The 15,369-nt window shown below is 36.9% G+C and overlaps 1 protein-coding gene across 2 annotated transcripts in view; it reads left to right on the top strand.

Moving 5' to 3' along the window:
- The window catches only part of Slc25a12 (solute carrier family 25 member 12), a 190,227-nt gene that overhangs the window by 102,068 nt on the left and 72,790 nt on the right, over positions 1-15,369 (top strand). The gene's annotated exons all lie outside the window — the stretch shown is intronic.

The following is a 15,369-nucleotide window of genomic DNA, read 5'->3' as shown; positions in this document are numbered from 1 at the left end:
TGAGTTAGGCCTATAAAGCTTCAAGGAAGTATATATATCATGATTTTGGATTGTAAAACAAACCAATATATTTATAAACATATGTTTTGTATCTATATTTATACATATATATGTTTGTGTATGATTTGGCGAGCATTGAGAAAGAGATAGAGAGATAAATACTAGGTTGCTAACTTGGTTGTAGGGAAAAATAAAGAGGAAAATAAAAATACTATCAATGTGTATGTATTAAACTTTGAGCAAGTAAAAATTAAAAGAAATTAGAACTTATTCACTGGGAATATGAAAATAATAGAGGGTTTCCTAGCATGGTTTGAAAAAACTCATTGGGGGTCACACAGAATAGGATCTATTGTTTTATTAGCCATTCTGATTAAAGGTTTTCACCAATTCTTCAGAATATAGGAATCGATGATGATAATCTTTATTTTTGATTAAGAGGATATTTCATCATAAAGTATTTAGTGTTTTCATTAAAAAAAAAGTTAGGCATTAAGGAAAGACTAGCATCATAATGAGACCTTGTCCTTGAATCATTTGGAAGGATTGAAACATGACTGAAAAGATAAGAAAATTAGTGTTATTAAATGTCATGTTATTGTCTACCAATCAATATATTTTTAATTGACTCCTATGCACCATGCTAAGCACTGTGCAAGGTTCTACCTTTATTGAGGTAAAACAGAGGAATTCATTGAGAGTAAGGAAAGACAGAGAAGTTCAGTAAAGGTAGGGTCTCACTTTCTAAGGGTGAGACAGACAACAAAAGAATCCACAATCTAAAAAAATGATTACTAAAGATTGTGACAAGTACAATAAGGATATAAACAGAATGGTGTAAAGGGCCACCGTTTTTCATTTTTTTCATGAGTGTGGTCAGTGAAGGCCCATGAAGAAGTGATATTAGAGTTAAAAACTTAATGGTAAGTAAGGTGAGGTGATAGAATTCCAAGCAGATGGCTTTTGTGTGCACAGGCTTAGATGTAGAAGTTTGGTATGTTCAGCAACCAGAAAGGCCAGTCTGTCTGAAGCATCAGTGAGTGAATGCCCAGTTAGAGGTGAGATATGTATCTGAAGATCTTCACAATTCCCCATATTCAGAAATAACAGAAGAGGTAATTTTTCTCAAGTCTATAAAATTCTGAGAAAAGGTACAGTCATAGTCTAAGGCTGAGAGACCTGAGAGACTATGGTAGGTATCTGAGTAGTTTTGTTCTGAACCAGAAAAAGTTGCTTAGTCTGGACCAGAAAAGGAATAGTAGTCCAACCAGAAGCTCTGAAATACCAAGACACAAACCTGAAAGATATACTTGTAATTCATTCTTTATGTAACTTTTTCTTCTTTTTAATCACCATCTTCCTGTTCTGTCCTGCTTTCTATTGGCATTGTGGACATTTCTCAAAGCATTGAAACCCTTTCTATGGATAGTATTAGGCTCTTTGAACTGAAAGAAACACGTATTTTGAAGATGCATTAGTGAAGACAATTTCAGTCTTAAGTGACTTCAGTAAAACTTGCTTGGGTCCAAAATGTTTTGGCTCTAGCCATTACTGGAGAGGGAACTTAACTAATCTCACTACTATCATATACTTCTTATTGCTTAGTTTGTGTGTGTGTGTGTGTGTGTGTGTGTGTGTGTGTGTGTGTGTGCGTGCGCGCGCGTGCTGGCTTCATTATCTATAACATAGATACTATTAGTATTCTCATCTTATTTATTTTATTTTTGTGGTAGTGGGATCAAACCCAGACCATCACACATGCTAGGCAAGCATGCTACCACTGAGCTATGCCCCAGCCCAACATTTTATTTATTTATTTGCTTATTTATTTATATTTTTAGTGCTGGATATCGAACCCAGGGCCTCCTGTATGCTAAACATTTGCTTTACCACTGAGCTTACCCCAATGTAACATTCCTATTTTACAGATGAGGAAACTGAGCTCCAGAGAGGTTAAGTAACTTGCTCAATGCTATACAGTAAATGGAGAAAACTTGCTTTACATAAATGCATTTTAATGCAGCTTACCTTTTAACTTTATATTGTTTGGAGATACAGGTATATTACTACATATAGAAAATCATTCTATTATTTTCTGTAGCCTTTAAAAAAACTTATTATGGAAAATACCATATATAAATTAATAGAAAATAATATAATGAATTATCATCCATCTTTCACTAAACTGCATCCATTACCATGGCTGTTCTTGCTTCAGTTACATTATAGCCCCACTGGCTTATTTTGAAGCAGTTCCCGGACATATTGTTGCATTTATAAATATTTCCAAATACATAGCTCTAAAAGAAAGGATTCAGAAAATCAGTCTGTAATACCATTATCAGACCTAAAAAATTCCTTAAGATCATCAATTTCTACTTAGTGTTGAAATTTCCTTGATTCATATTTTTTTAATTTTTAAATTTTTATTTATTTGTTATGAGACAAGGTCTGCAGTGTTGTTTTTTATTAAAATATTTGTGATAGAATATGTTTCCATTCTGATTGAGTTAACATACTAAATAAGGTGATTTCCACATTGTTCTGTTGTAGCAGGGTTTGTATGTCAATCTGCTGTGGTCTTTGCTTCTTGTGCAGAGTGCTGTGTAGTAAAAGGGCATGCATTCCTGACTAAATTTGGCTTCCATGGGAAGTGCAAGTAGTAATAGTGGATAGCAAGGGGATTAGCTTCTGTGCTCAGCTCTTGTCTTGGTACATGTTGTCCTCTTCTATTGTTCAGATAATTCATTTTTCTTCATGGAAATATTCTGTAGGATATCTGTAGTTACCAAACTTTGTGACATTATCATTTGAGTTACTGAAATTGAAAAGATGTTAAGATCTGAAAATGTTAGTTCATCTCAGTTGGAGCAAAGTCATGGAGGAACTGTTTGTTCATTACAGCCATATGTTGGATAAGCAGAAGTAGTTGCTTAGACTAGTCACCACTGGTCTGATAAGACAGGTATACTGGAAGCCAATCCCTAGGAAATCTTAGTTGTGAGGGAGAGGAAGAGTAAGAACAATTAATTCCTTCATGTTTGGGCAAAAGCAGAAAAATTCAGTAAGCAAGAAGGGAAACTAGAATCTTATGCTTATCTGTTTCTAAACATTTTACAATGACTATTTCAGTATGGGTATGTTTTACCATTTCCAGATAATTTGGTACTCAAGATCTCATTTTTTTTCATCACAGTAGGAAAGCTATGTTTCCCAGGCTGGTCTGGAACTCAAGGGCTCAAGCTGTCTTCTTGCTTCATCCTCCTAACTGGCTGACACTGTACAGATACCTTGACCAGCTGAGCTGTGTATTTTTCCCAATAATTTTCAATGAATTAGTGGCACAGAAGTTTAGAACCCGGAGATGTTTCTGACCCTAGCTTTAGTGTCCATCATGCCATTACTTCCCAGCTACTTCATGTGACCTTTGTCTTACTGATCTGCAATAAGATCTGTCTGTTCAGGCAGCCCCAATGTCAGGCATAGTGTGCAGCACATAATTTTGTGAAGGCAGAAAATAACATGAAAGATTTGATTCCAGCAGGTTTTTGGGTTATAATGTTGTGCTTCTAGATATATGACCTCAGTTTTGGTATGCATACTTGAAAAGAAAATATTTGACCCTGAAACACTGTATAATTAAAAAGAAGGTAACCAGCTTATTATTTACAATACAATATTCCTTTAGTCTCTAGAATCTCTTTTACAAATAGAAGATATTAAAGGACCTGTTTTTGAAAACCTAAATGGTTTAAACAGGTTTAATTTGTATCATTTAGACTATTTGACCTTTTACTCATTCAAGTCATTGAAGTTAATGTTTTTTTCTTAGTGGAAATTTAGAGTTATGTGTACATTTTTTGTAAGGTATAATTAACATAGTTAACCTGCAATGTAGGTTGCATACATTCCAAAGGTCACTTAAGGTTAATTTCAGTAAAGGAGTTATTACTGTCCAGTTTACTCCAGTCAGGTGAGGCCTTGATATGTTGATCTGTTGGCTTTATAGACAAAACATTTCTAGAGCATGATCTTCTCACTTGCAGATGGTAATTACAACATAATATGTATATAAAACACTGCCATCTTTTGTAGATAGTAATTTTGATTAAATGTATGAAATCTCTTAAGATCTGTTTTGTTTCTCAAGCTTTAGCCGAGTCTTTTTCAATCACACGTGAACTATACTCATGTAAATATTAACTATTTCTGGAAATGTCAAAGCTCTGTACACTTTTGCTTTTCAAATACTTGACTTGGGTTTGAAAAAAGTTTAGTATAGAAAATAGATCACCTATTTTTGTCCAGATACTGTCTGCTATTACTTGTCAATGTCTTTCATATGTCCTTGACTTCTTGCCCAGCAGGGATTTACAACTGCTTAAGAGACATCTTTGAAATGGCAAATGATTAACTCTAAAGTTATTTGGAGTAAGGATATAATATTTGGTCATTTTATTTAGTTTGCCCTTTGAAATGATGGAAATGATATGAAACTACTAAATTACTTGATATATTACATCTTTACCATAATGTTAGTCTGGGAAACTTAAAACTTTGTTTTAAATTGCTTTTTGTCATTTTTAGTGTAAATATTCAAGTCATTTTGATTAGCAAAAAAAGGAGACCTAAATAAGGCCCTTAAGAGCTGAGTTGTAGTTCAAGTGATCGAGCACTTGTCTAGCATGTGTAAGGCCCTGGGATTAAGATCCCAGCACCACCAAATAAACCCAAAAGGCCCTTAATATTTTCTTATTTCTAGCCTTATGTATTACCTTAAACTATCTTTCTTTTCCTCCCCTCTCCTCTCCTCTCCTTATTTCCCCACCCTTCCTCTCCTGTTTCCCTCCTCTCCCCTTTTCCCTTCCCCTTCTCCATTTTCCCTTTTGTCTTCCTTCTCCCTCTCCTTCCTCTTCTCCCCCTCACCCTTTTCCCTCTCCCTCTCATTTCATTTTTGGTTTTGAAGATAGGGTCTTGCTATGAAGCTCAGGGTGACCTGAAACTTGCTATATAGCCCAGGCTGGCCTCAAAATTCTTGATTCTCTGGCCTCTGTTTCCCAAGTGCTGGGATTACAGGCATGTACCACCACACCCAGCTCTAGCTATCTTTACTTTCTAAAATAAAAGAAACAGCAAAAAATTGTTTGTTTGTTTGTGTATTTATTTTGTGGTGCTAGGGATCAGAGCAGGGCCTTGAGCATGTTAGGCAAGTGTTATACCACTGAGGTACACCTACATCATCAGTTTTTGAAGTATCAGTTGCTCTCTGTTAGCATAATTCCTAAAATGTTTTAGCATTTTAACTGACTGCAGGTAGATTCTAGTTTTAGTTCTGAACTCCCCCTTTGTTTCTGTCTGTTCAGGCAACAGGCTTACTGCCAATTTGAAGTAATTGTCTCTAATTTAATGAATTAATTAGTTAACTGTCTCCTGTAGGAGTCAAGTAGTAACTCTTTGTAGATAAGACTTAGAATTCTTTTCCCTCTGAGCTATATACACTCCATCATTCCGTTAAAATCAAGTTAGAATAGACTGGAAGAGTGGAGAAAAACACTAGCAAAATACCTCAGGGAAAGCAGTTCTTTGGCACCATTTATAACCCTAGACACTGGCAAAGACTGCTTCAGTTCATGTCAACAAAAGCATTTGTTTTCCTTGTTGGCTGCTGTGGCGTTGGTGGCTAGTGCTTTATTTGTTGCTCTTTTTCCTGGTAGTTTTAAAGTAAAAAATGCTATAAAATCCTCCTGATTGTGTAGGGCAGAATACTTTCCTTGCGTGTGGTGTTCTGCAAAGGCAGTGCGATCATAATGGCAATCAAGCTCACTCCTGTGGCAAAAGGAGTAGACCATTAATTCCCACATTTTGTGAATAATTGTGAGTTTTGTGAGTGACTCTGAAATGTTTTTGTGTTTTTTTCCCTTTTTTGTCATCTGCTAATCAAAGAAAGAAAGCAACACCCACATAGTTGTGAAGAGAGAACAAAGGTCACCATTACCCTATCTCTCCAATTTCATATTTTGTGTTCAGTTTGCTTTTTAATTTTTCATAGGAGTTCAGCCCAGTATTCCTTGTCAAGGATGTGAGCATTTTTATGGTTCTTTATGATGTATATGTATACTTGTGTGTATATATAGACAAATTGTTTCTCAAAAGGACTACATCTGGAAAAAGTGAGATGCTGACATTAGTGTAACTGAATAGTATGCCTATGATGGAAAAAGAGAAGTGGACAAGAATTTCATAATACACATTTAGTATCATTTATACACATACTAATATATATATGATATATATTACATAATATATACATATATAGTAGTATCATATAATATATGTATATAAAATTGCTCGTGCATAACATATTTCTAGAAGGCTGTATAAAAATTGATTTCTTCTGGTGCAGAAAATTGAGTGGGTAGAGATGGGGAAGACTTTTCACTATTTATCTTTTGTACCTTTGAATTTTAAATGGCATGAATGCAATGCTTTTTTTTGTGTGTGTGGTATACTTGGAGTCACTCTACCAGCTCTTTTTTGTGATGGGTTTTTTTGATACAGGATCCCTCAAACTATTTGCCCGAGCTTGTTTTCAACCTCGATCCTCCTGATTGCTGCCTCCTGAGTAGCTAGGATTATATAAACTACCAGCACTTGGCTGCAATGCTGTTAAGTAAAGTAAAAAGCCATTGGCAATGTTTCTTCCTTTTCATTCTCACTGTTTTGATTCTGGCCTCAACAACTTTCACCTGGATGTTTTAGATGGCCACTGCTTCTCCCTGTCTCAGTCACTTCATCTCTTCTGCACCCATCTTTCACATTGCTACCAAGGATAGCACAGGTCACATCATTTCTCTGCTCTCCCCTAAAATTTTCAGTGGTATCCCATGTCTCACAGAATAAAGTTCAGACTATCTGGTTTAGCATTCAAATTCTTCCACAGTTTGGTCTCAAACTGCCTTTATATATATGTTGAAATCTGAAATACTCCAGAATCCAAAAGTTTTTGAGTGCTAACATGAGGATGTAAGTGGGAAATTCCACACCTGACCTTATATGATGGGTCACAGTCAAAATGTAGGCACACTACAAATATTGTATAAAATTACCTTCAGACTATGTATTATATTAAGGTTTGTATGAAACAAAAAGAATTTTGTGTTGACTTTGGCCTATCCCCAAACTACCCTATTAAGTATATGTGAATATTCTAAAAGAAATCTAAAATTCAAAACACTTTTGGCCTTCTAGGCATTTCACATAAGAAATACTCAATTTGTATTCTCTCTCTCTCTCATTTTTCTTAAATGGAGAAAGAATACAACATTTATTAAGTGTCTATTAAACTTCCGCACTATCTTCTTTCTTTTCTTTTCTTCTATTTTAGGGATTGAGTGTAGGACCTAATTCATGCTATGCAAGCACTCTAGTCTAGAACTGTATCCCTAGACCTGAACTCTCTTTTTATTACCATTTCTACCTTCAACTAACCCCTCCCCTTCAAAAAGATTTTTTTTTCTTATTTCTACTTATGTTCCTGTTTTTTCTCCCAGTTTAAAATATCCTTTCTATTTGCAGTTGGCAAATTGGATTTCACTTTCTGTCTCTTCCCTTAGCCCTATCTCACTTGTCTTTAGAATGAATCACTCCTTTTTGGTTCTCATAGTATATTTTTCATACTATTGTTTAGTTTTGGGGACTCTTATTCTAGTTAGTGGTTGTCTGATCAGTCTTTTTTTTTTTTTTTTTCCCCCTTCCCTTTCCCCCTTCCCTTCCCCCTCCCTTCTCCTTCGCTACCCAGCAGAAACTATTCTGCCCTTATCTCTAATTTTGTTGAAGAGAGAGTATAAGCAATAATAGGAAGGAACAAGGGTTTTTTCTGGTTGAGATAAGGATAGCTATACAGGGAGTTAACTCGCATTGATTTCCTGTGCATGTGTGTTACCTTCTAGGTTAATTCTTCTTTTTTTTTTTTTATTTATTTTTTTTTTCATTTTTCTTTTATTATTCATATGTGCATACAAGGCTTGGTTTATTTCTCCCCCCTGCCCCCACCCCCTCCCTTACCACCCACTCCACCCCCTCCTGCTCCCCCCCTCAATACCCAGCAGAAACTATTTTGCCCTTATCTCTAATTTTGTTGTAGAGAGAGTATAAGCAATAATAGGAAGGAACAAGGGGTTTTGCTGGTTGAGATAAGGATAGCTATACAGGGCATTGACTCACATTGATTTCCTGTGCGTGGGTGTTACCTTCTAGGTTAATTCTTTTTAATCTAACCTTTTCTCTAGTTCCTGGTCCCCTTTTCCTATTGGCCTCAGTTGCTTTAAGGTATCTGTTTTAGTTTCTCTGCATTAAGGGCAACAAATGCTAGCTAGTTTTTTAGGTGTCTTACCTATCCTCACCCCTCCCTTGTGTGCTCTCGCTTTTATCATGTGCTCATAGTCCAATCCCCTTGTTGTGTTTGCCCTTGATCTAATGTCCACATATGAGGGAGAACATACGATTTTTGGTCTTTTGAGCCAGGCTAACCTCACTCAGAATGATGTTCTCCAATTCCATCCATTTACCAGCGAATGATAACATTTCGTTCTTCTTCATGGCTGCATAAAATTCCATTGTGTATAGATACCACATTTTCTTAATCCATTCGTCAGTGGTGGGGCATCTTGGCTGTTTCCATAACTTGGCTATTGTGAATAGTGCCGCAATAAACATGGATGTGCAGGTGCCTCTGGAGTAACAGTCTTTTGGGTATATCCCCAAGAGTGGTATTGCTGGATCAAATGGTAGATCGATGTCCAGCTTTTTAAGTAGCCTCCAAATTTTTTTCCAGAGTGGTTGTACTAGTCTACATTCCCACCAACAGTGTAAGAGGGTTCCTTTTTCCCCGCATCCTCGCCAACACCTGTTGTTGGTGGTGTTGCTGATGATGGCTATTCTAACAGGGGTGAGGTGGAATCTTAGTGTGGTTTTAATTTGCATTTCCTTTATTGCTAGAGATGGTGAGCATTTTTTCATGTGTTTTCTGGCCATTTGAATTTCTTCTTTTGAGAAAGTTCTGTTTAGTTCACATGCCCATTTCTTTATTGGTTCATTAGTTTTGGGAGAATTTATTTTTTTAAGTTCCCTGTATATTCTGGTTATCAGTCCTTTGTCTGATGTATAGTTGGCAAATATTTTCTCCCACTCTGTGGGTGTTCTCTTCAATTTAGAGACCATTTCTTTTGATGAACAGAAGCTTTTTAGTTTTATGAGGTCCCATTTATCTATGCTATCTCTTAGTTGCTGTGCTGCTGGGGTTTCATTGAGAAAGTTCTTACCTATACCTACTAACTCCAGAGTATTTCCTACTCTTTCTTGTATCAACTTAAGAGTTTGGGGTCTGATATTAAGATCCTTGATCCATTTTGAGTTAATCTTGTTATAGGGTGATATACATGGATCTAGTTTCAGTTTTTTGCAGACTGCTAACCAGTTTTCCCAGCAGTTTTTGTTGAAGAGGCTGCTATTTCTCCATCGTATATTTTTAGCTCCTTTGTCAAAGATAAGTTGCTTATAGTTGTGTGGCTTCATGTCTGGATCCTCTATTCTGTTCCACTGGTCTTCATGTCTGTTTTTGTGCCAGTACCATGCTGTTTTTATTATTATTGCTTTGTAATATAGTTTGAAGTCAGGTATTGTGATACCTCCTGCATTGTTCTTTTGACTGAGTATTGCCTTGGCTATTCGTGGCCTCTTGTGTTTCCATATAAATTTAACAGTAGATTTTTCAATCTCTTTGATGAATGTCATTGGAATTTTGATGGGAATTGCATTAAACATGTAGATTACTTTGGGGAGTATAGACATTTTTACTATGTTGATTCTACCAATCCATGAGCATGGGAGATCTCTCCCCTTTCTATAGTCTTCCTCAATCTCTTTCTTCAGAAGTGTATAGTTTTCCTTGTAGAGGTCTTTCACATCTTTTGTTAGGTTTACACCTAGGTATTTGATTTTTTTTGAGGCTATTGTAAATGGAATTGTTTTCATATATTCTTTTTCCGTTTGCTCATTGTTAGTGTATAGAAATGCTAATGATTTTTCTATGTTGATTTTATATCCTGCTACCTTGCTATAGCTATTGATGATGTCTAGAAGCTTCTGAGTAGAGTTTTTTGGGTCTTTAAGGTATAGGATCATGTTGTCTGCAAATAGGGATATTTTGACAGTTTCTTTACCTATTTGTATTCCTTTTATTCCTTCTTCTTGCCTAATTGCTCTGGCTAGGAATTCCAGTACTATGTTGAATAGGAGTGGAGATAGTGGGCATCCTTGTCTGGTTCCTGATTTTAGAGGGAATGGTTTTAATTTTTCTCCGTTAAGTATAATGCTGGCTGTAGGTTTGTCATATATAGCTTTTATAATGTTGAGGAACTTTCCTTCTATTCCTAGTTTTTTTAGAGCTTTTATCATGAAATGATGTTGGATCTTATCAAAGGCTTTTTCTGCATCTATTGAGATGATCAAGTGGTTTTTGTCTTTGCTTCTGTTAATGTGGTTTATTACGTTTATTGCTTTTCGTATGTTGAACCACCCCTGCATCCCTGGGATGAAGCCTACCTGGTCGTGGTGAATAATCTTTTTGATGTGTTGCTGAATTCGATTTGCCATTATTTTGTTGAGGATTTTTGCATCAATGTTCATTAAGGAGATTGGCCTATAGTTCTCCTTTTTGGAGGTGTCTTTGCCTGGTTTTGGGATAAGTGTAATAGTGGCTTCATAAAATGTGTTTGGCAGTTTTCCTTCCCTTTCTATTTCATGGAACAGTTTAAGGAGGGTTGGTATCAGTTCTTCTTTAAAGGTCTGATAGAATTCAGCAGAGAATCCATCAGGTCCTGGACTTTTCTTTTTGGGGAGACTCTTGATTGCTGCTTCAATTTCATTTTGTGTTATAGGTCTATTCAGGTGATTAATTTCCTCTTGGTTCAGTTTTGGATGATCATATGTATCTAGAAATCTGTCCATTTCTTTTAGATTTTCAAATTTATTTGAATATAGGTTCTCAAAGTAGTCTCTGATGATTTCCTGGACTTCCATGGTGTTTGTTGTTATCTCCCCTTTTGCATTCCTGATTCTACTAATTTGGGTTTTTTCTCTCCTCATTTTAGTCAGGTTTGCCAGGGGTCTATCGATCTTGTTTATTTTTTCAAAGAACCAACTTTTTGTTTCATTAATTCTTTGTATGGTTTTTTTGGTTTCTATTTTGTTGATTTCAGCTCTTATTTTTATTATTTCTCTCCTTTTATTTGTTTTGGGATTTGCTTGTTCTTGTTTTTCTAGGAGTTTGAGATGTATCATTAGGTCATTGATTTGGGATCTTTCAATCTTTTTAATATATGCACTCATGGCTTTAAACTTTCCTCTCAAGACTGCCTTAGCTGTGTCCCATAGGTTCCGGTAGGTTGTGTTTTCATTTTCATTGACTTCTAGGAACTTTTTAATTTCCTCTTTTATTGCATCGATGATCCATTCTTCATTAAGTAATGAGTTATTTAGTTTCCAGCTGTTTGCATGTTTTTTGTCTTTACTTTTGTTATTGAGTTCTACTTTTACTGCATTGTGGTCAGATAGTATGCATGGTATTATTTCTATTTTCTTATATTTGCTGAGGCTTGCTTTGTGCCCTAGGATATGATCTATTTTGGAGAAGGTTCCATGGGCTGCTGAGAAGAATGTATATTGTGTAGAGGTTGGATGAAATGTTCTGTAGACATCTACTAGGTCCACTTGATCTATTGCATATTTTAGATCTTGGATTTCTTTATTGAGTTTTTGTTTGGATGACCTATCTATTGATGATAATGGAGTGTTAAAGTCTCCCACAACCACTGTGTTGGCGTTTATATATGCTTTTAGGTCTTTCAGGGTATGTTTGATGAAATTGGGTGCGTTGACATTGGGTGCGTACAGATTGATGATTATTATTTCCTTTTGGTCTATTTCCCCTTTTATTAGTATGGAATGTCCTTCTTTATCTCGTTTGATCAATGTAGGTTTGAAGTCTACTTTGTCAGAGATAAGTATTGCTACTCCTGCTTGTTTTCGGGGGACATTGGCTTGGTAAATCTTCTTCCAGCCTTTCATCCTAAGCATATGCTTATTTCTGTCGGTGAGATGAGTCTCCTGTAAGCAACAAATTGTTGGATCTTCTTTTTTAATCCATTTTGTCAAACGGTGTCTTTTGATGGGTGAATTAAGTCCATTAACATTAAGTGTTAGTACTGATAGGTATGTGGTGATTCCTGCCATTTAGTTATCTTAGTTGTTTGAAGGTTTGATTGTGTGTACCTAACTTGATGTTACTCTCTACTGTCTTGCTTTTTCTTATCCTGTGGTTTGGTGCTGCCTGCCTTTTCATGGTTAAGTTGGGTGTCACTTTCTGTGTGCAGGATCCCTTGCAGAATCTTTTGTAATGGTGGCTTTGTGGTCACATATTGTTTTAGTTTCTGCTTATCATGGAAGACTTTTATTGCTCCATCTATTTTGAATGATAGCTTTGATGGGTAGAGTATCCTGGGGTTGAAGTTATTTTCATTCAGTGCCCGGAAGATCTCACCCCACGCTCTTCTTGCTTTTAATGTTTCTGTTGAGAAGTCTGCTGTGATTTTGATGGGTTTACCTTTGTATGTTACTTGTTTTTTCTCTCTTGCAGCCTTCAATATTCTTTCCTTAGTTTCTGAACTTGTTGTTTTAATGATGATATGTCGTGGAGTAGTTCTATTTTGATCTGGTCTGTTTGGTGTCCTGGAGGCCTCTTGCATTTGTATGGGAATATCTTTCTCTAGATTTGGGAAATTTTCCGTTATTATTTTGTTGAATATATTACGCATTCCCTTCGCTTGCACCTCTTCTCCTTCTTCGATGCCCATGATTCTCAAGTTTGGTCTTTTGATGGAGTCAGTGAGTTCTTGCATTTTCTTTTCACAGGTCTTGAGTTGTTTAATTAGTAGTTCTTCAGTTTTTTCTTTAATTACCATTTCATCTTCAAGTTCTGAGATTCTGTCTTCTGTTTGTTCTATTCTGCTGGATTGGCCTTCCGTTTTGTTTTGCAGTTCTGTTTCGTTTTTTCTGAGGTTTTCCATATCCTGGCTGTTTTCTTCTTTATTGTTGTCTATTTTTGTCCTGAGTTCATTTATCCATTTATTCATTGTGTTCTCTCTTTCACTTTGGTGTTTATACAGTGCTTCTATGGTTTCCTTTATTTCTTCTTTTGCTTTTTCAAATTCTCTATTTTTATTGTCTTGGAATTTCTTGAGTGTCTCCTGTACATTTTGGTTGACCCTATCCAGTATCATCTCTATAAAATTCTCATTGAGTACTTGTAGTATGTCTTCTTTTAAATTATTCTTGTAGGCTTCATTGGGTCCTTTGGCATAGTTTATCTTCATTTTGTTGGAGTCTGGCTCTGAGTTTCTGTTCTCTTCATTCCCCTCTGGTTCCTGTACTAATGTTTTGCTGTGGGGAAACTGGTTTCCTTGTTTTTTCTGTCTTCCTGTCATTGTCCTTGGTGTTGTTACTGTCCCTGTACTGTGTGCAATTAAGTATTTTCTAGCTTGTAATAATAACAATGGTAATATTGAGAATGGAAGAGTGAGCTGAGATGGAAAGCAAGAAGTTAAAGAAAAGAGGAAAACAAATATACAGACAAGAGGGAGAAAGCAGAACAAGGTATCAGACAAGAGAGTTTCAAAGGTATAAACAGGGAGTGTTAGTGTACTAATCGACAGTAAGCTGAACAGACAATAGAGTGACAGAGAGAGGATTGAAAATCAAAGATAAAAAAAATAAAAAATAAGTATATGAAAGTAATATCTATTTATAAAAATGAATTAAAATAAAATGGAAAATAGAAAATTAAAAAAAACAAAAAAAAACCAAAAAACCAAAAAACTTCCAAGTTTATATGCAATGCAATTTCAGTCTTAATAATTTGGATGTCCTTCTCAATCTCCAGTCCTGGAGTTGGTGCCTCAGATGTTGTTCTGTAGTTGTCTCATCAAAGGGGATGCATAAAGTAGAACAAAACTACACTCACACACACACAGAAGAAAAAAAAAAAAGCCCCACCAAGTGTCCCCAGTTCAAATGCAATACAGTTTCAGTAAGTTTTTCGGCTTGCAGGTGTAATTCGGTTGTTCTCTCATCAAAGGTAGGGAGAAAAAGAAAAAAAAAGCATCTGGAGGCAGTTCTGAGAGTGGTATCTGCAACTGTGGCTTGCCTGCCTGCTGCTCTCAGCCTGTAGCTGGCGGCGTTATTTATGCAGATCTCTGGGGTGAGCTTAGCACTCACCTGGTCCCACAGGCTTTGTTTGCTCAGAGTTCTCCTGTGTGGGGGAGGGGGGCCTCTGCTACAGGCTTTCCCCTTTCCAAGCACTGGGAAAGGTGACACTGCCCCGCGTTGTCAGGCCTGCGTGTTTATTTACAGTTCACGTGGGAAGTGGGTCTTCCCTCCTCTCACAAGCGTCCCCGCTCCTGGTTGCTGGGCGCGCGCCCCGCTCCCGCCAGAGCCTCTCCAGCCCGCCCCGCTCGTTTATTTACAGTCACGGGAAGGATTCCCTTCCCCCAATCTTCAGCGCTCAGGGCGCCCCACCCTCTTTCCAGCGTGTCTTAACTGTTCTTATTGCTTAGTACTCAGTTTCTCTTTTTTTCCCTGGTGGAGGTCAGTCTGTCCAGGGGGCTATGCTGCTCTGGCCCAGGCTTGTCTGTGGGCTACCGCGGTACCGCGAAGCTCACCTGGTCCGCGTCTTCCCAAGCCGTATGGGCGCCGGCCACTGGCGGTCCCGGGGCCTCCTCGGTTCTCCGTTTAACGTGAAGTGGAGATTCTCTGCGCCGGCTGGAGATGTGGAGGGGTCAAAGTTGTGCCTTTTCTCGGTGATTATGCCTGCAAAGTGTGTCTCCAGCGTCTCTCCAAGATTTCACTATAGGAGGGTCGCTTTCTGCTTCCTACCTCTAGCCGCCATCTTGGAATTGTCTGATCAGTCTTAAATTCTGTTTTTAGATTTCTTTGTTTTGATTCCTCTTTGCAATAATATCCCTGACCTCTCCTGCCTGTCTTTAACTCCTTAACTAGTTTTTTTGTGATCTTGATAGAATATGTCCAGTTGTGTCATACCTTGAAGAAAGAGGTAGAGGAGAAGCAATTGATGGGATTTAGTAGAATCCATTTACTGTTATTATCATATTTTACAGTTTTATTTTTTATTCTATGTTTATATACCTATTGTTTTGAAACAATATATTATCTTCATAGTATACATATGTGAACTTTCTAGAGGCCTGGGAGGAGAATGGATTTGTCTAAGAACTAACAATGGGTTAGTGGTAGAGC

The sequence above is a fragment of the Castor canadensis genome, chromosome 4 (assembly GCF_047511655.1).
Source record: "Castor canadensis chromosome 4, mCasCan1.hap1v2, whole genome shotgun sequence".
Classification (NCBI taxonomy): Eukaryota; Metazoa; Chordata; class Mammalia; order Rodentia; family Castoridae; genus Castor; species Castor canadensis.
Note: the sequence above shows the minus strand (reverse complement) of the source record. Positions and strands in the feature narration are given on the sequence as shown.